Raw genomic sequence first — 27,046 nt, forward strand, 5'->3', positions numbered from 1 at the left:
TTTTTAACTCAAAACTCCTGTCCTGCCTTTTTTTTAAATTTCATCCTACCCCCCCCCCCCCCCCCCCCCCCCCCCCCCCCCCCCCCCGTCTAGATCCGAAAGAAAAATAGAAAACGAAAAAAAAGGTGACAAATTTTCTCCTTGGCGTACCCAAAGATCACTAGAACAGAAAGCAGAAATATCATTTCCCTTTTTGACACAATATTTGATATTATCATACATATTAAAAAATCACTCTTAAAATTGGATGTTGTATGTTAACTGATTAATATTTCAGTCTTAGATGCATTAAATAAGTATATTATTAGTTATTTGCCTTGAACTAGCTTTCAGTAACCGTGAGTATTTTAATATCTCAGGTACTTTGTGTCTTAAATATTTTTTTGTGTGTGCTTCGTATCGATCTGATGAGTTAATCCCTCTTCAACTGATTTTAATAGTTTGTTCTAAGGTTGTACTGTAACAGCACTGTCATAGCTTAGGGGAAGGTTTGGTGCCAGCAAACATATATAACCCCGCCACTTCTTCTGTATGTGCCTGTCCAGAGGAGCCTGTAGTTTGTTAATTTTCATTTATTGTTTTGTACATAAATTATGCCGTTAGTTTTCTCTTTTACATTTGTCATTTTGGTAATTTTATAACGTAATATGCTGTATGGGTTTTGCCTATTGTTGAAGGTCGTACGATGAACTATAATTGTTAATTTCGACGTCGCTTGATATCCAGTTGAGAGTTGTCTTTTAGGCAATATTATCACATCGTCTTATGTTTATATGTAAGGTGATGATACTATTATTGACTTTCGGCGACATTTGTTGTAATTTTAGTTGCATTAGTACAAGTTCATATTTCATATTAATTTTTAGAACATTTACAAGTTTATATATCTTATAATTTGGTTAAAATTTTTTGTCTACGTGTTTGGGAAAATTATAACAGATCTTTAACAACTGATTGTCGCAGACATTTGGACATTCAGGAATACACATAATACTGCATGCACAACACATGCACAACGCATTATTTCAAAAATTTCATATGTACTATATTAATTTATTTGTATGCTTTTATTAAGAAAAAAAAAACAAAACACGTTGTTTGGTATACAATGAACTGAAATTAATTAAATCAAATATAGCGAAAACGTAATCGAAACGTGAATAATATTCATTGTACATAATTTTATTATTAACGTGTTTTCTTGTCACTCCTTGACACTTCATATATATATATATGCTGGTAGTAAGTGTGACCCTACTAGCATGTTATCAATGTGTTCCTTTCACCTTACTTGTACTTCCCTAGACAAAAAAAATCAACATGTCTAAAAAGAGGGACAGCTCTCCGTCACCATTATCGCCGAAAAAAAAAGAAAATAAGCACATCATCGAGATCATCAAAACTACAGAATGATGCAGTAAGTCAATGATTTACGTGTATGAATTGCATAAACTATCGCATACAGACAACTCGGCCCGGAGACAACTCTGAACCGTCTGTAACTGTAAGAAAAACTCATATCAAATCTATCTAAGAGAGGGTTTGCACTTTTTAAATTATTAAATGTTATATTTCACATAAAAGAACTAGATCTGTGTGTTTAATTTTAGTGCTCTTAAAATATGAACTTGATGAGCATAATGAGATCAACTTTTCTATAGTTTTATTTAATTTGTGGCCCAAATAATATGTTCATTATGAATTATAGTTATCTCGTACTATAACAAAATGATACCAGTGTTAACTCGTACCGTTAGAAGCAAACTTGTACCATTCCAAACCTGTACTGCTTTCTAGGCATGCTAGGGGGCTACTCAATAAATTACAATGAAAATAAATAAAATAACACAACTAAAAATACTACCTACTCATTAATTGCCTAAATTATGCACCTGTGGTAGATTGGTTATTTAAATAAATTCAAATTGTGTTAAATGTTGAATCTGGATCTATGAAATTCAATATAAATGTGTGTTGATGATACTTATAGGTTTCATTAAGAGTGAGAATGGGATATTGCTTGATATCAACTTGAGTTATTGAATTTCAATATAATAATAAACGAGCCTTTGGCAAGTTTATTTATACTATTTGAATTAAATAACGAGAGTTGATATCAAGTGATATCCCATTCTCACAAGTTGTTAAACCTATTTCTCTTATGGTCAACACTCTCATTGTGCTTAATAAAAAGATTCAGCGAATCGTTGATTAGTCTTTTTGCACATTCCAGTATGAAGTCATATGTGTCCTTTTCCGGTGTCAAACTTTAAAATCAGACATTTTAAGACTTTCTGTACGCTTCAGAATGTAATAAAATTTGACAAAAAGAAGATTGTCAGGTGAAAAGTGAGAGTGTTTTGTATATTATTGAAAAAAAAAAATCACATATTTATGTCCATTGCCATGGACGAAATGTACATTCTCGTAGCCTTTGAAAGTCATCAATGACCTAATGATCAATAATCAATTCTGTAATATCGTCTTATTATGCTGGATAAGCAAGAAATAGATAACAGGCAACGACCATTAGAGCATAGTTATTAAGAAATTCAAGACATGCTAGAAAATCAATACATTTTGTACAAATGTTTGTAAATACAATTCATAAATAAAATTGAGAATGGAAACCGGAAAGATGACAAAGAGACAACAACCCGACCAAGGAACTTAAAACAGCCTACGGCAATGAATGGGTCTTCAACACAGCGAGAAAATCCTGCACTCTGAGGCGGGATCCAGTTGGCCCTTAAACATAAATGTGTACTAGTTCAGCTAAAATGGATGTGACAATAAACTCTGAAACATATAAAGTTAACCAAAATTATAAAACATACAAGACTAACAAAGGCCAAGAACTCCAGGAAAAAGCCAAAACAGAAAGACCCTTCTAAAAATGGCGAAATCAAAAGCTCATACACATCAAACAATAGGAAACAGCTGTCACATTCTTGTCATATAACTATTATAATAGATTTAGCAAGATTGTTAGAAGCAAAAATGTATACTACAAATAATCCAATTAGGCTGAAATGTCAATTGACCACTTACAGCAGTTATTGTCCTGGAAAGACATGAAAGATGGCTTTTATAAATGTTTTTTTTTTCTCTTTTATTTTTCAATACCATCACGGAATGAGAGGAATTGTATTTAGCAAAAATGTTAGGCACAATCAGATCTACAAGCATGCTGAAATTGTCAACAGAAATTTGAGCTATTGCCACTATAGGACCATTTTCTTGACTGTTTCCTAAAACAAAGATATTTAGCGAGCAACAGTATATAGAAAAAATGCTCAGCACAATAGGATCTACAAATTAGTCTTTGTTTCGGGAATTGTCAACTGACTCCTTAGTGAAATTGTTTCCCCTGACTTTTGATTGTTATTCATGTTCGTTCTTCACTGAACTCCACCACATTTAATCATTACTGTCCACTGCTGTGATTCAGTTCCTCAATGGTAGTCTTTGTTTTGGCTTGTATGTTATATATATATAATTTCTTTTCTTTTAAATGAATAACACAGTCAATTGTGTTGATGTTTTTTAGTGAAACTTTTAAAGTCAGTAAATAAGAGATCTTATTAATTGCTGTTGTTTGCTTAATAATATTTGCTGATCACTTATTTTTAAAGGAGTTATGCCCTTTGGAGATATTAGTTATATGGAAAGTTGCATTGTTGTCAAGTGTACAATTCTTGCCAGAATTTTATGACATGTATATCATAGGTTTAAATAAGCAATGTCTTTGGAACTTTTGAAAATAAGTAGTGATCAAAAAATTTTAACGAGAGATGTCTCTTTAAAATATTAATTATATTGGAAATCACTTTGAATTTGCTCTGAAGCATTAATTTCTCTACGATATTTATCAGCAGAAAAAAAAAAAAAATAGTTATTGCCCTTGATCATTGGACAGATGAAATATGTGCAATGCTGAAGACATTGGAACTCTGTTCTTTTATTTTATTTTATGTAACCTTTATTTCCAGAGTTGGTTCCAATTCAGTTGCCAACAGAAACAGTGTAATTGACACAAGCAATGGGATGTCTTCTCCAACAGATGATTGTAAGCATTCAACATGCATATGTGAATGGAATGTGTAATCGTCAAGCTGTACAAGCTTGGAATAAAATATTCTCTTTAATATATTAGAAAAAGGATAACTAAGACATTGTGTCGTAGGGGAAGCAAGAAGCCTCATGGACTTCTATAGATGTAAAGTGAGGTTCTGTGTTCAACCAAATAAAGGTGGTAACCCAAATTTTGACTGTGATATTGGCAGTGGCAGCTTTAATTCTAATGCCAAATATTGTGAAAATGCAATGTCTAAGCAGTTTACAGTGGCAGCTGATCAGACTGTGTATGAGAAGGATGGAAGTTCACTGCCAAGTATTGGTTTTAAAAGTCCAGACTTACTTATTTGTGATGAAGATGGGACAATAGTTCCAAAATGCATGTGTGTTGTAGAAATTAAATCAGAATTAGAAAAGTATCATTAAAACAGAGCAGAACGACAGGTGGTTGAATACATGCTTTGTAATTTACATTTCCAGTCTAAAATACGTGGTGTTCTTGTATTGTCATCAGGTTTCAAGTTGTACAAGACAGTAAAGAATAAGAGTTCAAAAAGAATAAGAATAATTCAAAGCCAATATTCTATTTAGGATGATTCTAAAGTAGATAACTTCAGAACTGATATTTTCAGAAAGTTCATTCATCACTTGATTGCATCTTGCGAAGACATTAGCAATGATGATGACATTTCTGAAGGAAAGTCTTTTTCTGTAAAATTGTGATATTGAGTGTTTAAGACTGGAAATAAATAAAACATGTAATTGTTTACAAAGATGTTTTATATGCAACATCCAGAAATGTGAAAGAGCCCTTGTATGTCCTTCCATATACATGATATTCATACAAACAAAATATATGTCCTAATGTATGTCCAATTTGATCATGTTATTCATTTTGGTTTATTAATTATATCAATGCCATTGCTACATTCTATTATAATTTCCATGCAACAAAGAAAAAGTACAATGTGTCTGCCAAAGTCTTTTCATGCTTGATAGATATATTATTGCAGTTAAGTTCTATTCCAGAAACCCTGTGAGATTCAAAGCAAAAGAACACATGGTGATATATGAATGATTAACTACTGCAGTCATCATACACAGTATCGTATTCTCTAACAATACAGTCATTGTTGTCTTGCCTTGACACAGTCAAACGCAGGACTTATGTATGCTGTTTCGGCTTTCGGCGACACTTTCAACAATGTATAAGTTTGTGATTAGGTCAGTTTATTTGGAAGCACTAAGGGTAGGTCAATGATATCTGGTATGCAGTTGTATACGTTTTGGTACATCTCAATTTCATACAGATTATTTGGCCCCTACCCTCAGCCATGATATATAAACTGTGAAACTTATGCTTATTTGCATGTATAAGAAGTTGTGATTAAAAGTCTTTTAAAAAGGGAACCGCTAGTGGTAGGTCTATGATATCTAATAATGTACATGCATAAGCAAGTTAAAGTTTGTATTAAGGTTAATGTGAAAAGTGGGCCACCTTAGACAAGTCAAAGGTATCTGGCATGCAGTTTTATAAGCATTGGCATTGTTCATTTCTTTAGTTATTTGGTTCTGCAGCTTAAGACATGGTTCAATGATTTTGACATTTTTGCATAGTTCAATGTTGAAATATTACCATAGGGCGATATGGATTCAATATTTGTATTATACTATCAAAATTACAAAAAGGTGAGACATATCTTTTTGTCAACAGTTTATTACCTGCATGTCATGCTTGCGACTTGTTTCAGTTTTTGTGTTAGGTCTATTTAAAAAAAAAAAATAGTGATAAATCACTGATATTTTTCGAATAATAGGGTCAGACCCATGCAGTTGTGAAAGGGGGTACATGGGTTTAACTGAGGAAAGGGGGTGATGGCTTGATTTTGTCAGATTTTCGCTGAATTCAAAATGAAAGAGGTTTCGGATCCTTTGAACCCATCTCGCGTTTAAACTAACTGCTGACATCTAACATATATAAGTAATATTTAAGATGCTGATAGATTAACATTTAATGCTTGAGTAATTTGAGAAGGTTTTGCTTTCATATCCATTTCTTGAAGTATGCACAGGTGTCTGATATATTTTAACGGTTCCTTGATTCTCAATCATTTTTGTACGAGGTCTATTTCGCAGTAGCAAGTGCAAATCAAGTATATTTGGTCTGTATTATTCTTTACTTGTTACAATTGTCATGCTTTGTTCAAATTATTACAACTAACCAAAGAAAATGTCTGTTAATTATTGTTTAATGAGTAGTAATAGATCACATAGGAGTTTTATTCCAGATGACCTTCTGATTACCTAAATTTTGTTTAGATGTAGAAAAAGTCTTAAAACTAGTTTGTGTATTCCAATGTCGACAGTCCTTTTCGATGTCTCCGTCGTATGCTACGGGGACATTCAGTATGTCTTTCCGTCTGCCCGTCCCTTTTTTGTTACAAAGCTTAAATGGGTACATTTGTGTCCTCGGACACATTCTTTTTTAATATTTTCGTATATGAAGCTGATAGTTGGTTAACAATTGTATGATGAAAAGGTAGGTAACTACCCAGCAGACACATCAACGTATATTTAATTTTGAATAAACGTCAGATTTCAACGTTGTATCAATGTTGAAAAGTTAGTTTGGATTGAAAATTGATATGACGCTGAAAACACGTCAACTTTCAACGTTGAAAACTGGTTGATTTTTTGTCTAAATGTTGCCAGAGTGTCTTGACTACGGCGGGTCGAATGCTTGTTGAACTAGGGTTAATGCAAGTTGAAAACCGGTCGAATGTTAGTTGAACTTTTATCAATGTATACTGAAAACATGTCGAATGTTGGTTGAACTATGGTCATTGAATGCTGCAAATAGAGGGGATTTTGGTCCAGGTATGGTAAATAAAAGTTGAAACTTGAGATGTGGTCAATATTTATGAATGTTGTGTAGAACAAATTGGTCAAATTCTTCAATGTTAAGAAAAGGATGTGAACATTGGTTAAAATGAGGTATATCAACAGCTTGAGGTATGTTCTGTATTTCAACAGAAAAAATATCTATGCCATCAGGAACATTCGTTTTACTCAAAATAATACGTTTTAGTGTTAAGATTGAGTAATTTTGATATTCTTCTACGTAGCAATTGTGTTTTTTTTTTAGCTAGATATCTTCCTTGATTTTCAAAAACATACTTTTTAAGACATTTTAAAGCAGATAAGGCTTCAAATATCTACAGGGACAACAAATCACGTATTGGACCCGATTTCCTGAGAATGAGTGAGTAGAAACTGAGATAATAAAAGACGGGTAAATCTTGTAAAAATAGAAAATAAAATACATTTTACACTTAAACATTTTGTTGATCAAGTGTTGCCTTTGAACACAATAGAAGATTTGTTTTGAAATATGACATTATTTGTTTACATGTACATGAAAATATTTAAAAAAAAAACGACTGTGTAAGACTCCCTCTTTGTTAGTATCCTGGTAAAATAAACAGTTATATTATGTTATACTTGTGTAAAAATTATAACTTTTAAATTATGTTATATTTGTGAAAAAATCAATAAAATAAAATACATTCAATCATACAAAAGATAGAATAAAAGTCTAGTAGAAAAAAATGCATGCATTTTTATAATCATAAAAGAGAGACGGCATATACCAAGTAGACATTAAAAACTTATAAGTCTCAAAAGGAAAGATGAAAAAAGCACAAACACACTACATATTAAATTAAAGACTGATCAATACAAACCAAATTCAAAGGGGAAATGCTCCAGAGCCTTATCTACTGCTGGGCTCATTCGGTCATGAACATATCATTGGTCATTTGTAACACAAATATGCCAACGGTCAACTAATTCGAAATTGCGTCGTTCAAACTTCTATTTTACCATTCAGAAACCCTGATTAAAAAGCTTCCTTTAAAGCAGTATCTCTCTATTATGGAAATACTGATAGAAGAAGTAAGTTTTGGAATATCTTATCAACTGAGATATATATACACCATATGCTAGCGCTGCTGGAATGCTATGTTGTGTTTTGTGTACTGGTGTTTGTCTTTAACCTTTTTTCGTTTTTTTTTGCCATGGCATTGTTCGTTTGTGTTTTCGATTTATGAGTTTGCATATCCCTTTGGTATATGTCGCCATCTTCTTGCTAGTTCACAACTGGAAAGCTTAAATAACCCCTTTTGTTGTAAAGTTTTTTTTTTATTAACCGTCAATTCAAGATATAAGTAAAGATATGATGCATATTCAACATGTTTTATTTGAATGTCCATGCAAGAGGTGCGTTAAACATATGGACACCAAACTTTGAAATATTTAGAGAGAGGACATCATCTTTATATCGGAAAGTAAAGTTAAAGGATAAAGGCACAACAGGAAGGAAGAAAGAGTACAATTGGATCCTATAGGAATGCCGATTGTTTGGTCATGCAGCCATAACAAATACATTGTATATGTGGTCAATACAAAAAATAACACATGATGATTGAAGTTTCAAAGAATTTATTGTTTAATCAGAATAGTTTTAACAAGAAATAGTATGACTCATCGTTTTCTTAAACAAGATATTTGCATCTAGGTTTGCCATTCTTTTTTAGTGAAACGACGTTATCATGGTTATGTTTCTATATGCATTTACCTTTTTACGCGGAAATACTAGCGTACAGATAAAGAAATCAAATATTTCATACAATTGCAAGATGAAAACATCTTAGATTGTATGTATTCTAACTGATCTTTAGAATTTTAAATTTCAAATAAAATCATCATAGATTTAGGATTGAAATTGTATACGGAAGACGCTCGTTGCGGCATCAAAATACTCGTCAGTGAAGCATTGAGAACAATAAAATATCACAGTTTATCGACATTGAATGTTGATACAATTGATGTTAATAGTTTTGAAATAGGTTTGATAAAGCACTTAACAGACCCAGCAATAAATTGTTGTTTCATCATTTCAACGACTCGTTCTGTGGACAAATAAATACCTAGCGTACGTTCGTCCTTACATCTGTCCGTCCGTAATGATAGACACAATAACACTTACAGTTATTGCCAGTTTTTCTGTAGTTTTTCTGTAGTTTTTTTTTTATTAAGTTTTATATCAGCAATTTCTCGAACAAGTTTGAAAATCAATTCCAATGAATTATTTTTTTTATAGAAGTTATGCCTCTTGGAAATAAAAATGATATAGAAAATTGCATGGTAAACTCTGTCAATGAGTAATGTCCATATACATTTAAATTATTTAGAAAAGTCATTATAAGTGATGTCAAGAGTACAGTTCTTGTCAGATATGTATGAAATTTATTACAAAGGTTTATATCGGCAAATGTCTTGGTCAAGGTCAGCGCTGATCATTTTTTCTGCAAGAGCTGTGTTTCTTTCAAATATAAATTTGATGGAAAATCCCATCGTAAGCGCTCTCAAGTGTACAATTCTCGTCAGCTATTTATGAAATTTATAAATTTATAACTAATGTTTATTATTAGCAATGTTTTGGCTGAGTTTGAAAATCAACACCGGTCAATTATATTTACAGATTATATCCCTCAGAAAAGTGTATTCTATATAAAATTGCATTTTGAGTGCCCTCAAGTGTGCTATTTTTTCCAGATACATGTATTTATAAAATGTATAAAACATGTTTATAGTAGCAATGCCATGGGCGGGTTAGAAAATCAGCACTTATTAAGTTGGTTTTGTTTTTACAGAAGTGATTTTTTTTTTAAATGTAAATTATATACAAGTGTACATTTCTTTCCATATTTTTTTTTTTAAATTAAGATTAAAGATTGATAACATCAATGTCATGCAACAGTTCAAATATCATTGCTAATCGATTATTCAAGAGTTGTATCCATTAGAAATGTTAATTCATATAAACAAAACTGAGGAAGCATGTCCTTGTTTTTTGTAGTAATCAATTACTATCTTTCCATCACCACTTTCTCCTCGGAAAACAAGTTTCATCCCCTCATTAAGTCAATATCTTGTTGTTCGTTTTTTGCTGTATACCATGTTTGTGTTTTTCGATTATAGTTTCTCTTTTGAATTGTACATTTGTCATATTGGTCTTTTTAAAAGCTTGCTATGCATGCTGTACAGTACGCGTTTAGCATATTGTTGAAGGCTGAACGGTGACCTGTAGATGCCAATTGCTACGTCATTTGATCTCCGGTGGAGACTTGTTTCATTGTTAATCAAACTGCATATTTTTCTTTTCATATTAGTGTGAAGATATTTTCAATCGTTCACAACCATTCTTACCTGACATCAGCGATTTTTTTAAAGAGCATACAATGTATCTATGACTGTTAAACCGATACTGAACAAAGTATCCTTGATTTTTCTTTGTGTTTAATAAGCTTAAGCAAGATTTACAGAGGGAATTAAACAGATATGTCAAATGAATCATAATAAATAATGTATATAGTAAATCTATGAAATATTACTTATAAATGAAATACAGTATCATATAGCAAGAAAAAAACGTATTTTGAGAAAGTTTAGACTTGTCCATGCGACAAAACATTTAACTTTAAGATATGGCTTTATAACTTTGTTGTGCTTGACTATAACATGTATAACAACATTACAAAAGGTATCATTTTCTAACAAACATTACAACATTTAAACAAGCAAAGGCTTTTTTGTTCTCTTTTCTAGTCTGAAGGTATAAAATAAGAAACGTCAAGCAAATTTAACATTAAACTGTAATAATCATAAGGGAACAAATGAAGAGGAGCAATCTAAAAACACTTCAGATAAATATGTCTGAATAGCGCAGATTTAACGTGTACAAAATATCTATGACTAATGAATACATGCTATGATTAGACGTTAGATGTTGTGTTCAGATCACAAATACAATGCCAATATAAAATATTTTATGGATTTGTAGATATATAACTTAAAACGGGTCACAACGCAATATAAGTTTGAAACTTAAGGTTAATCATGTTATAAAACGAAATTATACAGAACAATAATGAAAATGAAATATGTAAACAGCCATATTTTTGTTACAGTTTTTACAGTTGCTTCACAACAAACAATCAAAACACGCGTTGAGCTGTACATAACACTTTGTAAAAAATCTCCATCCAGTTTCTGGTATCTTAGGAATAGCAGTGACGACTCCTTGTCCGAATGAAAGCAGCTCACAACTGTTAAACAAAATAAAACAATTTCTGAAACATATTGCTTTTTATATGTAAGACATAAAATAAATTAAATCCAACAAATGAAACAACTCGAAAAACAGCAATGAAATAAACAGAGCAAATACAGAAGAAAAGAAAAAGGAATTAAAAGAAGTTAAAACAGTGTATGTACGATTTAATATTGCTTTCTTGTGTATTGATTTGCGGTCTAATTCATCACGAAATGTTAAATGTGTGTCGAAATGTTAATTTAATAAAATATTATAAAACAAGTTGTAAAATAAACATAAAAAGTAGAAATAATATAATTCTATATGTTTTTTAAATCAGTTGTATATCGTGTTGTGCATACAAATCAAATCAAGCGCTAGTGATAATTTAAATGTTTCGACAGCTATCACTAAGTGTGTAATCTAAGAAAGTGAAAGTAACCTTTATGATGCTGGTGACTATCAAAACAGAGAGGGAAAAGATACCAAAAGGACATTAAAACTCATAAGTCGAAAATAAACTGACAACGCCATAGGTGAAAAAGAAAGAGACCAACAGACAAACAATAGTTAAAACACAACATAAAAAACTAAAGACTGAGCAACACGAAACCCAACAAAAACTGGGGGTGATTTCAACTGCTTTGGAAGGATAAGCAGATCCTGCTCCATATGTTATTTTTAAATTTGCGATCTTTTTCAGATTCCAATAAAAGCGTTTGTGATGTGTATTGTGATATGTGATATATTGTCCACCTTTTTCTCTATTTTATTCTAGATATAATGTAAATAAAATCACAGTACCTGTTATCGTTGTAGTTGAACCCCATACATTGTTCATCTGTCTTACATTGCATTGCACACATCGTTGCAGAAAGAATCATCACTAGTTTATTTATGATAAGGTCAACTTTTTCGTTTGATGGGCTACAGTTGATGAAATGGTTAGATGCATTTCCATAAACTGCAAAAGAAATATGATTTGATTTTAAATATTTTTCAATCATAATTCAATATGCAACAACCATATTACAGCAACGACCTGAATGTGTCATTCTAATATGAGTCGGAACAAACAGTCCATTCCTTTTTTTTAATATACATGTATCCATAAAAATAACCAAATAAAAACAATTTCTGAAAGATTAAATTAAACAAAATGAATGGAATCAATTATCATTTGCTTAACTAATACACAACATTCAGCATATATTCTAAGGCAAGGAGTGTGTGTTTTGATTATGTGTGTTTTTGTGGTGTGTCTATGGTCGTGTGTATATATAGGAGGTAACGCTGTATAATATAAAAAAGTATTAAAAGTGACGTAGCCGTTAAATTAGGTAAAATAATTCTTGTAGTTTATGATTAAGAAAAATCAGTACAAAATATATCATTGGCATATAAATCTGTCATCTAAATTTATTATTTATATTTTAGGTATTTGTCATGCATAATTACCGGTAGCGTGCATTATCCAGTCACCTACAGTATCAAAACTGTTTAAAACGCCAATACTTTTCACCGGAAACGGGTCAGGATCTGCCCATTCACCAATAACGTCATCTCCAATGACCGATCCTCGTCCACGTTTGACAATTCCTCCATCCCAACTCACCCAGAAATCTCTGAATTTCCAATTATTTAGACGATGACGATCGATTACAGTATTCCAAGTTGTTGTAAATGGTTCGGGTGATAAAGTATCATCAATGCGTCGTACCAGCTGTGTTTTTGTATTAGTATGTGCACCAAAATTTACATCGTAGAAAGGCATTGCACTATCCATAGTGGCTGAGCTTGATAAATATACATTTACATCTCTGCTAGCCTTCACTTGAAATTTAAAAGATTTGATTTTTGAACCCTCGATGCCATATTTTTCCAAATGATTGGAATAATCCAATATATCAGGTGTTCCACCGGAATAAAGTTGTCTTCCATTATCAGTGGTGGTAAATGAAAATTCAACTATCAAACCTAAAAAAAAAGAACGTATTCTTTGTTTTACATTACTTATGTCATTGTAGTAACCCCTGGAATTCAATGTTTTGTTACCAGTTAATAGCGACACGGGATTGGTTTGGAAGACAATTAATATGTATGCTTTCTAGACATTAATATTTCTATAGTGGGTTAAATTCGTATTACTTGTTTTTTTTCCCTCATAATATAATGTTTTGGGTACAATATGAAGGTATTATGTATGAAATACAATGCATAAATACTTTGTAAAGTGTATTGACGTTTCAAACTTTATGTCATATATTTATTTAAGAAATGGATTTTCAATAGTTTGGAATTGTTGAGACTTGACATTACAAAACAATATGTGGTTTAATGATTTATCATTACGAAAAGCGTTAAGGTATAACTATTTGATATTACGAACAGCTATATAGTATAATTGTTCTTACGAACATTCAAAATATTTCGTAATACTCTTAATAATAATTTTGTTGTCAGTTTACTCATCCATTCTTTGGCAGCTCAGTAGTTAGGCCCCTCATGGGGGTGTCCAAGTAATCACATAATCAAAAATTTTTTGCCAATATAATCAAATAATCATTATTTTTTTTTAATCAAGATAATCAATTAATCAAAAATACAGTTTTAGATTATCAAATAATCATGAAATATTTGGTTTGGTTATCAAATAATCACTATACAAACGGCCAAGTAATCACATAATCATAAACCCATGAGGAGGCTCAGTAGTCAGTACTTTAGTACTTACGTATTGGCATGATCTATAACAAACCTTTCTTTAATTGTCCGTTTATAAATTAATAAATTATTTAAAAAAATAAGGTTTCCCTTTGGTAAATTTGACCTCAGATTGGTTAAGTTATTATTTCACATGTTTTATGTCCTTTTCAGTCATATAGTGCTTCAACTTTTCGGTTCTTATGCATCTTTGTCTTTCAAATGTTCAACTTTGAGCGTTTCTGATGAAGGTTCATCAAGAAAAGCGCCTCTATGAAATGTTGTTTTCATTTTTGAAAGATCATTATCTGTATGGATATGTATATACGACATGTTTCTGAAAACGATTTTTGCACTAAAGTTCTACATATTCATGAAAGTGCACGCTTATTGTTCCTAACTAGCTTTTGCAAGCTTAGAAGTTTAATATAAAAGCAAATACTTGTATAAATGTATTTAATGTCCCCATTGCTAAAACCGCTTATATAAGAGCAGTGATATAATCATTATAAAATATTTGTGTATCGTATCATGTTGAAACGGGTTTACTAGGTTCAATCCACCATTTTCTACATCAGAAAATGCCTGTACCAAGTCAGGAATATGACAGTTGTTATCCATTCGTTTGAAGTGTTTTGATTTTGCCATTTGATAAGGGAATTTCCGTTTTTGAATTTTCCTCCGAGTGCTGTTTTTTTTTTTATTTTACTTTTTAAATTTAAAAAATATCCCAATGATCCTGAACACTTATCAGACATTCTTGGGAGTCTTATATTATAACCTGTATGAATCTTAAGTTCTAACACGATCTATGTCACTTAACCCATCAATCTTTTCAAACATGCTGTCCATTCTGCTCTTTTATCGGGTTGTTGTCTCTTTGACACATTCCCCATTTCCATTCTCAATTTCCAACTATGCAGGAATAATCAACTTAAAATCATACACTTTTACCTCTAAGTTTATTGCATGAAATATTGCTATATTGATGTGGTTCATAAGTGTTTCTCGTTTCTCGTTTTTTATACAGATTAGACCTTTGGTTTTCCCGTTTGAATGGTTTTACACTAGTAATTTTGGGGGCCCTTTATAGCTTACTGTTCGGTGTGAGCCAAGGCTCCGTGTTGAAGACCGTACTGTGACCTATAATGGTTTACTTTTATAAATTTTGACTTGGATGGAGAGTTGTCTCATTGGCACTCATACCACATCTTCTTATATCTATATGCATATTGAATTGATTTACAACGAATAATACATACTTGGAGTGCTTTATGAAGTTTATTCCGTTCTTTTGTTACTTACATTTCAACTGGATTTGTTTTAACTCTTTAGGTTAGAGGCCTATATCCAATTTGTGCAATTCTTAGGTACTTAAATTCGTTGAATATTGTTCATGTGTAAGCAAAATAGAAGGTTTGTGTGGCAAAAGTAGAGTTAGAGCAATTCTGCATTTATCTAGGATTTCTTTGAGCAGACAAATCAGTTTATAACCTATAGTGACAACAACTAGTCACATGTATTCCCTCACCAATCCTTACTATGCTGCTCATTATACATTCGTCAAGTATAAATTATAAAATAACAAAACAGCATAAATTCAACATTAACATTTCAATTTAACAATATGTGACCCATACAGATTAAGTACAAAAAGAACATCTTCCTGAAACTATATTTGGGAAACTTATCCGAGGAATCTCAAAGCAAGATTGTATTCTATTTTGAATACTTTTGATTTGCAAATATTATAGCATCTATAGTAATGGCTTATACATGTCACACATTTTTTATTTAAGGTTAAGCCGCTTAAGAACTGATTTCAATAAGTCCAAGTACATTTTTTTATTTTTTATCTTGATATCTATATCTGTATAATCCCATTAAGCAAAACACGTAGAAAAAAAAATGTATAGTTAATTAATAAAGTGCCTGTATCTACCATCGACTATAGTGCTTGTGATTTTTTAAGCTTCTTATGAAGGAAAAGGTAGATTTATTCTTTTCCAAACAGTCGTCTCTAAACCATTTTAATACATATAAAAACGGCCATAAAATTTCCCTTCACATTTAATTAATGGTTTAAGACAACATTTGTTTTTTTTTTTTTTTTTTTTTTTAAATTTAAAAAAAACATATTATGCTTTATTTCATTTAAGCTGTGTATAAATCTTTTAAAGATACAGCTCTCTCCTTAAAAGCCCACAATACTGTAAATAATAGGTTTCGGGTTACCTATTGATACTAATACTATTAACATAAGTATAAATTACAATTTACAATTTTCCGGAAATATAACAGTGTTTTTCCGTATATTTTAATGTACTAATAAATCGTCCTATATAATACAATACTACTATAACAAAAAACATGCAGTTGGGATTTAATTTTACAATTTGTGAGTATATCACTATTGGTTTTGGCTTTTGCTGTTTAGTGTCACTGGAACATATGATATTAAACAGTTATACAAGTTTTAGCTAAGAAGTAAAAAGAGTTTTTTCTTAAATACTTTCAATTTGCTTCAGCGTAAAGCTTACTTGTTGTTTCATTGCTTTGTAGTGGTTTACTCTTGACAGAAATTCATACTAAAATATAGCGAACACATTTACTTCTTTTTCTTTTCTATTTGATAAGCAGTATGCTTTATTTATACTAAATATTACTACTGTTATAAGAAAATTAATTTCATAATACTTATCATCAGTTATTTTATATCCAAATATTAGGTTTTCTAGACTTATAATGAGATATCCAATTTTGAGTTTGTTAAGAATTAATCTAATACTTTCCCAAAAAGTTTTAAAATATTTGCAGGTGATAAAGAAATGTTCATAATTCTCTTTAACCTTCCATATATTACACAAAGGAGTATCTACTATTTTCCAAGTTTCTAGTATTTGTTTACAGGGCAGTATCCAATGTAACAATTTCCACCTCAATATTTTCAATTTATTATCTTTTAAATATCTACAAATAAACAGTATATTGTGTTTTATTTTCAAATTTATATCTTCAACTTGCAAAATATTTTTCCACTTTACAAAACCTATTGGTGTTTCTATGTTAGATTGTATTAGTATATTATATATATCTTTTGTTGTTACTTTTTGTAACTCATACTTTGTATGATTTTTACATACTATTTCCAATTTTTTATAAAAGTTAACTTTTGTTCGCTTTGATTTTTCTTCTTTAAGTAAATTTAACCATTGGTTTGGTAATGCCTTTTTTAATTTTGTATATTCTGCGAACCAATTACAATGAGATGATAGTTTGTTTAATATCAAATTTTGAGAAATATCTCCATTATCATCCAGGAGATCATTAATATATAGTATATTATTTTTAATCCATTGATTATAGATTAGACATTTACCCTTTAATTTTATGTATTTGTTTCCCCATATTATTTGTTTTCTTATTTCAATAAAATTATTTGGCATTTGTTCTGTTCTACTGTTTTTCAATTTCACCCAAGTTTTAATTATTTCGAAGTAAAAGGGTGTTACATTGTTTTTTAAATTCTCTATATCTTTTGTTTTATCTATGTTCATATAGAAAATTAAATATGTTTTTCCTAGTTTATCAAAGTAGAACGGAGGAATAACTTTCCAGTTTGGTAACATATCATTATTGTTAACTAATCTTTTAATCCAATTTATTTTTAATGATTCAATATATTTATCTACATCAATCATATTTAATCCTCCGTTAGCATACTTTGTACAAATAACAGATCTTTAAACCTTTTCTCTTTTATTATCCCAGATAAAGTTACATATTATTTTTTTTTTAAATTTGATATGTAGTCTTTATTAATATTGCTTATTGATGCTAAAAAGGTTAAGTTTGGAACTATTAAAGACTTTACAACAGTTATTCTGCCTAAGATAGTAAGTTTTCTTTTAGACCAATCTTTGATAATTTTCTCTGATTTAGTTAGCTGTTTTTCTAAGTTTATTTTTTCACATTCAATCATGTTATGTCCAAAGTATACTCCCAAGCATTTTATTGGCTTTGTTGACCAGTTTATATTTTCATATTTATCTCTGCTACTTTTCAGATTTCCTAGCCAAATACCTTCTGTTTTATCTCTATTCAGTTTAAGACCAGATAAAGAACCAAATATCTCAATAGACAACATTTGATTTGAATGTCGCATATACGTTTGGTATGATTTACAAAAGAAACCAATGCTACTGTATCATTTAAAATTTTAAGTGCAAATCCTGCAAAGCAGATTTCTTTTTTTCCAGACATTTTGACGATAATCAATATCTTTATCAATGCGCTAAAAATTAAGAAGACGGGGACGTTGTTAATTAAACTACTCATTACCGCACTGCCACTCTAATTCAACTACTATCAAACGTATTTTAATATAAACTACTTGTTTAAAACAAATACATTTAAAAGAATAACATGAAATGTATTCAATTACTAGTAAAATCTCTATAAAGACTTTACCCGTATTTTGTACCGGAGAACTAGTTTTAACGATTTGCATTATATGGGAGAGTGGTGCACTTTTTATTGTTGGTTCTTGTGTTTGAGTTTCGTAGTGGTGCAAACTATCCAGTTGGTAAAACAATAGTGTTGGTAGAGCTAAACAGTCTTGAAAACGCTCACAAACATGTTTTACCCCGCGACATAAATAAAAGTATGTTCAAACCTAAGGAGCCCGTAATTCAGTGTTTGTCGTTGGTTGCTGTCTGTCATGTTTGTTTTTACGTTCATTGTTAAAGTCTGAAAAGAACTGAATATCCAGAGAATTTAATCAATGAAAATCGGTACTTTGTACTTGCTGAAGCCTCGTCATATAAGTCCTTTCGGAGTTTCCAGATTTTTTAAAATATTTATAACAATCGTACCCCCAAAAAATAACTATATCTGTGAAAATGTCTCATCTTCGAACAGAGCCATCATACATATCTGAGATTACGATATGGACAGAGAAATTGAAGAAAGGTTTACCATTATCGCCTATCTGAAATGAATAGAACGTATTGAACTATTTGTACTAGTTTGTGTCATTGGCATCATATCACCTCTCTATATTATGATACTCTGTTTGAAAACAAAATATTGATATAAATCTACCGATTTTAATTATTTGTCTAATTTATTAAGAACCGGATACTGTATAACATTTATAATCTTTAATGATTTTTTTTAAATACCAGAACTGGTAATAGGGTTCAAAATCCATGATGACAATTAACCATGATATTATTCTCATTAAATTAAAACGAGACGAAATATACTGACAGTCTTGCATAACATCACAATTAAAACGAGACCAAATGTACTGTCCAAGGCGTTAAAACACAAAAACCCCTAGGATGTGTGTTAATTGATTTTAGTCTCTGATGCATATTTTTTTTATTATTAATTGTTTTTGGCTTTTAACTAGCTTTCAGTAACTGCGAGTACTCTTAGATAGTATTTTTGTGTTAATTTGACCTAGTTGACACAATTTGTTATACATTTTTGTTATTCAATGTTTACTTATTTTTTGTTATAACTCGTCTCACTGTTTTTAAAATGTACCACAAGTATTTAGTACATGCACTACGATAAATTTTCACTTCTGTACTCGTTCTATGAACGACAAATTTATTAATCTTGTAAGAAATATTTCCGTACTCCTAACAACCAAACTATTATATTCAAATTTACCTGTTATTTCATTTAACGCCATTTTGTCCCAGGTTAGAGTTGTCTTTTTGACATTGTTTTTAATCAATATTGTATTGATATTGTGTCATAGATCAAATTTATTCGTTCAGTGTATAATAAAATTGAGAATGGAAATGGGGAATGTGTGTTTGTTTTTGTTAAAATGTTTTTTGATCGAGTTAAGCCATTCCATTTCATATTTTATAGTGTGTCTTTCTATGTTGTAATATTACACTACTGTTTCAGGTTAAGGTGAAGGTTGGCGCCTCTTAAAACGTTTAAACCCCCTTCATTTGTTTGCACTTGTCCTAAGTCAGGAGCCTGTTGTTCAGTATTTGTCGTTTGTTGAAATTGTTCATAAGTGTTTTTCGTTTCTCATTTTTTAAATAGATTATACCGTTGGTTTTCCTGTTTGAATTGTTTTACTCTAGTCATTTTGAAAGCCTTTATAGCTGCTGTCCAGTGTAAGCGAAGGCTTAGTGTTGAAGGCCGTACTTTGACCTATAGTTGTTCACTTTTTGCACATTGTGACTTGGATGGATGGTCGTCTCATTCGCACTCATACCGCATCTTCTTATTTCTATTGACAGTCTTGCATGACATAGACATTTAAACGAGACGAAATATACTGTCGGTCTTGCATGACATGAAAATTAAAACGAGACGAAATGTACTGTCAGTCTTGCATGACATGAACATTTTAAAGTTAATTTTAAAAATTGTTTGATTATTAAAAATGCATTAATCTGACATAACCTCAATACACAAAAAACTATATCTACCTATCGAATTTTGTGGGATATTTTTTGGAGATTTTATCCTCTTTTACGATTTTGCTGAAAATTACTTTTTTACTAGATTAAATATCATTTTCGCACGAATGTTTTGAAGGGGGAGAAAAGGTGCTAACCTTAAGTTTAATTCGGTTTTATAATTATGGTTTGGATATATAAACATAAGCTCTTTGCTGTTTGTAACATTGGAAAAGAGCATGCATACATTAAAAACAATGTATTTTAGTATGAACGATAAGACTCATTGGGACTTCCTAATGTGTAGCAAAAGAGTTGACTAAAGATAGACTTTTCTTATATGTGTTTATGTTTAACAAAACATGAGCAACATACATACCTAAAATGTTTAACACTCTTGCTCAATAACATTTTCTGTGTACAAATATTCCTGGAATTTGAGTTAAAATTTTCAATAACAGCAAAAAAATGAATTTAAAATTATAATAACGATCAATCTTTTGATAAATTGTATAATCGTGGGTGACTAGGTCTCTTGCGCTGATCATTTGATTTCTAATGAATCAGAGTAGTTTACTAAGGTATGTCATTAAGTCTTTCCAATTCTATTATTTGAATAATCTGCCCTCATATATTTATTTGCAATTCGATACAGTGAGCAATTTCTCATAATTTATGGTCAAATGGTGTCTCTGAGAAATCACATGTCAAATTCAATACAGATTTCATATCAATATTTGTTCAAATAATAATTCCCAAACTGTCATGTTCGCATATTTTAAAAAACGTAACAGAATTCTGATACTTATCTCCTTCAATTGGTTTTATGAACCTGATTGCTTCTTCAACTACATATAGTTACATAATGCGTCTACCATTTGTTTGGTAGGTTAAGTTATTATAACTCAAACACATTTCAAAGACCAGCGCATCACTGTACCTGAACGAAATTCAGTGTAAGTAGGACCAAAATAACAACAACAAAAAAAATAAAAACTTCTTTTTTTTAGGCTGCATTCTAGCTATAAAATCGTATACACACAGAGTTTATGGCAAAAAGTAGAATAACAAAAATACCGAACTCAAATGGAAATTCAAAACGAAAAGACCTTTACAACATGGCAAAATCAAAAGCCCAAACACATCTAACGAATGGAAAACAACTGCCATATTCCTGACTTGGTACAGGCATTTTCCTATGTAGAAAATGGTGGATTAAACCCGATTTTAGAGCTAGCTAAACCTCTCACTTCTATGACAGTCGCATTGAATTCCAAACGCATGCATATCGAACGTAACGAGGTTTGAATCCGTAAGAAGGAGACACAAACTTCATCTTCTATTTTAAATTGTAACATTGTTTTGTATATATCTATGTCTTTCATATTTTGTAAATTCAAACATTATAATCATCTGTTCTCCAAGTTGTCATCTAATGGACATGTTCCTACATAGTTCATATATCTCATTTCCAAATTATATTTGGGTTTATTTCCCTGAAGTTATATGGAATGTAATTTGGACTTATTTAATGATAATCAACTATAATTGTAATAATAATTTGTGAGAAAATTTGAGAATTTCGTCATGTTTTTTGTTTAATTTAACAATTTTTATAAAAAAAAATTGAACGTCTTTTAATGCTCTGGATCTGTTTGTCAAGGTGGAAATTATAAAATCAGAATTATCCACAAAACATTTGTCCAAAATTGAAATTTTAAATACTTCTATACGAATTAATTCAAAGCGTTCTAGTAAAACACAAAAAGTCAATCAAAAACAAAAACATATGAAATCACTCCATCTTCAACATTTTGTAAAAGAACAAGAAAATAGAAAAAAAATACACAATGTGACAGAAAAACATAGACAAACGTATGTGTGTGTAATTTTTTGTCTATGTGGAAATCTTCGATTACGAGTTATTCCCAATCTAACTGTTCATTATTTACTGTACCAAGTCAGGAATATAGCAGTTGTTATCAAATAGTCCGTTTCTATATATGTTAGCGTTTGTTTTTGTTGCAGTTCAGTTTTCTGTTGTTCCGCTGATTTTCTCTTATAGTTGATGTGTTTCCCTCTGTGTTGGTGTGTGACCCGGATTTGTTTTGGATTAACCGATTTATGACTATTGAACAGCAGTATACTACTGTTGCCTTTATTTATAGTATTTTGTTTCGAAGCATTTTTTTAAAACACCAAATAATATAAAAGATACACCTTTTCAAGAGAAGAATGAAATAAGACATTACAAAAATGAAACGAAAGAAAAAACAAAGAAAAAACAAACACGATCTAACGTACTGTCTTGTATACCTTGAACGAAATAAAAACATATTTTCAATATGTGTTACCGAAATAGAAAAAATATAAATTATTTTACTTACCAGAAAATGTGTTCAAGAAAGAAAACAGATACAAAATACGGGTGAAATAATATATATCCATAATACTTTGTGACTTAAATGACATCTGAATTTAACGATTTCCACAGATTGTTATTTTGATCTAGTAGTCAGCATCATGTTAAAATTATACTGATATGGCTTAACTGCTGTTTTCAAATATAGATTTTTTAACGGAATGAGTCTGTGTAAATCTTCAATAATAGTACGGTATAAAGTTTGATAATTACTAAAATTATTAAAAAGCTTTGAAGTGTACTGATTATGCTGATTGGTATTTTAGTCTTAGATACATGATTATTTGGGTAGTTGTTATAAATAAGAAGATGTGGTATGAGTGATATTGAACAACAGTTGTTATTGGTTTTGAGCTGTCAGTAACTTCGAGGACTATCAGATCTTTACTGTTGCGCACCCGTTCAAGGTTAGGGAATGTTTGGCGCATTCAAACCCCGTCACATTCTATATGTGCCTGTCTTAAATGAGGAGCTTTTAGTCAGTGGTCGTCGTTGATTCATGGCTGTCATATTTGTTTTTGTACATTGTTTTGTTATAAGTTAGGGCGTTAGTTTTTTCAATTGAATTGTTTCATACTGTTCATGTCGGGCCTTTTATAGCCGACTAACTGGTATGGGTTTTTCTCATTGTTGAAGGTCGTAGGTTGTCTATAACTACTTACATCCACTTTATCATGTTCATTAAAACTTTGGTTGATAATTGTCTTATTGGCCATCATATAACATCTGCTTGCTTTTATTGTGAATAAGATTTTAATGTATTTCGAAAGTCGAAATGCTAATTCAATGGCGCTATCAAGAACACACTTTTAGTGCACGAAATAAAGGAATTAAAACAAGCAAAAACTTTTCAAGGACTGTTTCCTTTGTATTCGGTATACTTTTAAATTGTTAGTCACATGACGTGTTGAATGATCGTCCTATCGAATGTATATTTTGATTCAAACCTGCACGCAATAAATTTCACAATATTTATGTTTTGCGTCTCTGTGGTTGCGTAATATGTCCTAGCTTACTTTTCTGCTGTGCTGAAATTTTATTTTATATTAAATTCATAAACAAAACAAAAAATAAAAGTATATAAAAGTTTTAAGCTCTTTAAGAATTCAATTTTGTTGTAGAGAAGTGTATAACAAATGTGACAAATTGTGTTTAATTTGTAAAAAATATTATATGTATTCTACGTACCAATAATGTGTATGGGTATAATAATTCTTAGAAAGGTAAATGACATTGCAGTAAAAACAGTTTATCCAAATGCTCCATAACTATTGAAACTTACAGCAAAGAGGACCGTGTAGAACAAACTTTAAGAAATCAGATGTTCAATGTTATCATTTCAAACGGACTATTCAGGTAGTTTTGAAGTTCTGAGTCCAAGCATTAATCAATATTCAAAATCTTTAAACATCAATACGTTTTAATAACGTGTTCCAATCATTGTATACCTCTATCTGTAACAGCTATTCAAATGCCAATGCTCGAGTTTATGAATGATCTTATATTTCATGTGTACATTTACCCGAATAATTCAGTCGTTATATTTCGCTGATCTACGATTCCTTCATCATGTTCATTAACGCCGGAATGCATAGACAGTAAAAAATCGTTAGTAGATCTTTCGAAATTAGATCATGAACTGACTGCTGACCTCTACTTCAGTGCCCTTATGAAAATCGAGGATCCGTGAAGAGTTTTTAGTGTTCGGAATTCAGGCCCTGGCAAGTAGGAGAGATCGATTACAGGGATGGACTGAATTATTCGAACTATGTGTATAAAGACAAAGTAGATAATATAATGTTTAAAGGTCAATACTATAAACATATATATATGAATTGAAGGCGGACGATCAAGTTGTAGCTCACACACTCATCATTTTCTTTGTTTATTCTAGGTTTTGTATAGTATAAGACTAAAAATCATAAAAGTTACCAAATAAACAAACGAACAAAAACAAAACAAAAACAAACAGAACAATCGTAATAACATTCTATACAAAACTGTTTATCACATTGCAGACAACATAGATATAAACCAGACAGACATGTTATGAAACTCTTAATTCAGCCTGTAAAATATATCATGAAATGTAGGCACCCAAGTGTTGCTCCTTATGGTGCACCGGTTAGTCAAATGTTGAAAGACATTTCATTTTCAATTAGTGAAAAATTGCAATCGGCTCCTTCTTTTTTTTTACTTTCGGTCATTTTGACTACTTTGAAATAACTATAATGGTGAATATGTGTTGTTCACTCTGAAATCGATATTATACGGTTTGTTCAATGCATTTCGTGGAATGTTATCCACATGAACGAGAACAAGTACACTAAGTCTTGTATGTTATATTGGTTTGTTTATATAAGATGTTTTTAATCACATAACATGAGGGAGAAGATACTTAAGATTAAATCAGAAAAAAAAAATAATCATGAACGAAACTGGTATCACCATTGTTAACAAAACGACGAAAGAGCAAAAAAAAAAAAAAAAAAAAGAACAGTCTGCGTAAAACTGTTGAAAAAGAGAGTTCAAATGTACCAGAGGGACATTCAAACTCATTAGTCGGAAATAAACTGTCAACGCCAAGGCTAAAAAAGAAAAAGACAAACAGACAAACAATAGTACATAAAACACATAGAACACTAAAGACTAAGCAACACGAATCCCACCAAAAACTGGGGTGGAACTTTTCAACATAACGACAAAAGAGACACTTCATTGGATGTACAGATGGGTTAAGTTCTGACACAGTGAATCTAGACTTTAAAGGATTTAAAAGTCTTACTCCCTATATATAACTGAAAGCAATTATACCAACAGAATAATACTAGTCAGAAACAATATATTAAATGTTATACTTTTTGAAAATTAGGGTCCAAATGTACTCAATACTACAGGAAACCAGCATATTTTGAGTTCTTCCTCTCAAGAAAACAACCAAATCGGAAACACCCTTAACATGTTTCCTTAAATTTCATGATAACAGTTAACTGAAACACAGTATTTTAGTAAATACAGATGAGTGCAGTCCTAACCTGTACACAAGTTAACTTAGAGCAGACGTTTTGACTGCTTTCCAAGTTTACTTGAGAAATTTTAAGCAGACAAGCAAGTTAACTTCATCGTTGGTAGACCAGACCTAGGTCTACTTTTTAGGACTTATGTCTAACCCTTTGTTTGAGTAACATTTGTTCACATTCAACCTAAATAAAGCGTTATTCTTACCAACAATGGTCACATTGGTATCTGAACAGTGTTTTTGTTGACTGTTTTCTGAAATCAGAGATATGAAAATGTAAACTGATAAAACTGGACACGAAGAAAACAAAAAAATAAATACACATTTTAAAAATGTGTACCCGTGTTTTCCATATTCGTTCAATAATTCATGCTAAATGTCAAACGCTGTTTTACATAGAATGTTCATATAATTCATTTCATCTGTAAAGAAAAGTTCAAATACAATCCACATAATATGAAATTCACAACTTCGTATAATAAACTCAATTGTTAAATAAAGCATGTTTACAGGGGCTGAAAATTAAACGAATAAGAAGTCTGTTTATCGCAAATTCAAAGTTGGTGATATTTGTCTCTTTTGGTTTAAGATTGTGTTAGTGTGCTTTGTCTATCATTGTCTATATGCCTTTTCGTGTTTATTTGTTTGTTTTTTCAGTGATTAAGATATATAAAACACAATGTTGACTGTTGTACTCATAATTTGACCTTTTTAAGTATGTCTGTTTGTTTTGGTCAGATATCGTTGTCAATATAATGTAATTTAATGTGACTGTCATACAAGTGAGAGGTTTAGCTAGCTATTAAACAAGGTTTGATGCACCATTTTCCACATAAGAAAATTTCTGTACCAAGTCAGGAAAATGACAGTTGTTATCCATTCGTTTGATCTGTTTGACCTTTTGATTTTACCATTCAATTAGGGACTTTCCGTTTTAATTTTTCCTCTGAGTTCGATATTTTTGTGATTTTACATTTTGGTAAGCAAAAAGATAACAATATACTAAGTTACATTTGGCCGATGTAAAGATCATCAAATACATTTTGGCAGGAATTTTTGAATGTTTGGAAAACCCCTTTTTTTTAAATCAAAATGCTGTATAACTTAAACTCAAAGTTGGGAGAAAAACCTCTATTGTAGACCAACTGAAGTTACAGTGAGCCTATGATCAACGAATAAATTTTTGTAGGAGGTTTTGTTTTGGTTTTTTGAATATTCATAATCAAAAAACTTTC

The 27,046-nt window shown here is 30.8% G+C and overlaps 1 protein-coding gene across 4 annotated transcripts in view; it reads right to left on the minus strand.

Annotated features, from left to right (window-relative positions):
- LOC127716004 (transcription intermediary factor 1-alpha-like) overlaps positions 1 to 27,046 on the minus strand; it is a 431,824-nt gene that overhangs the window by 121,332 nt on the left and 283,446 nt on the right. The window lies entirely within an intron of this gene.

The sequence above is a fragment of the Mytilus californianus genome, unplaced genomic scaffold (assembly GCF_021869535.1).
Source record: "Mytilus californianus isolate M0D057914Y unplaced genomic scaffold, xbMytCali1.0.p SCAF_9, whole genome shotgun sequence".
In the NCBI taxonomy this organism is placed as follows: Eukaryota; Metazoa; Mollusca; class Bivalvia; order Mytilida; family Mytilidae; genus Mytilus; species Mytilus californianus.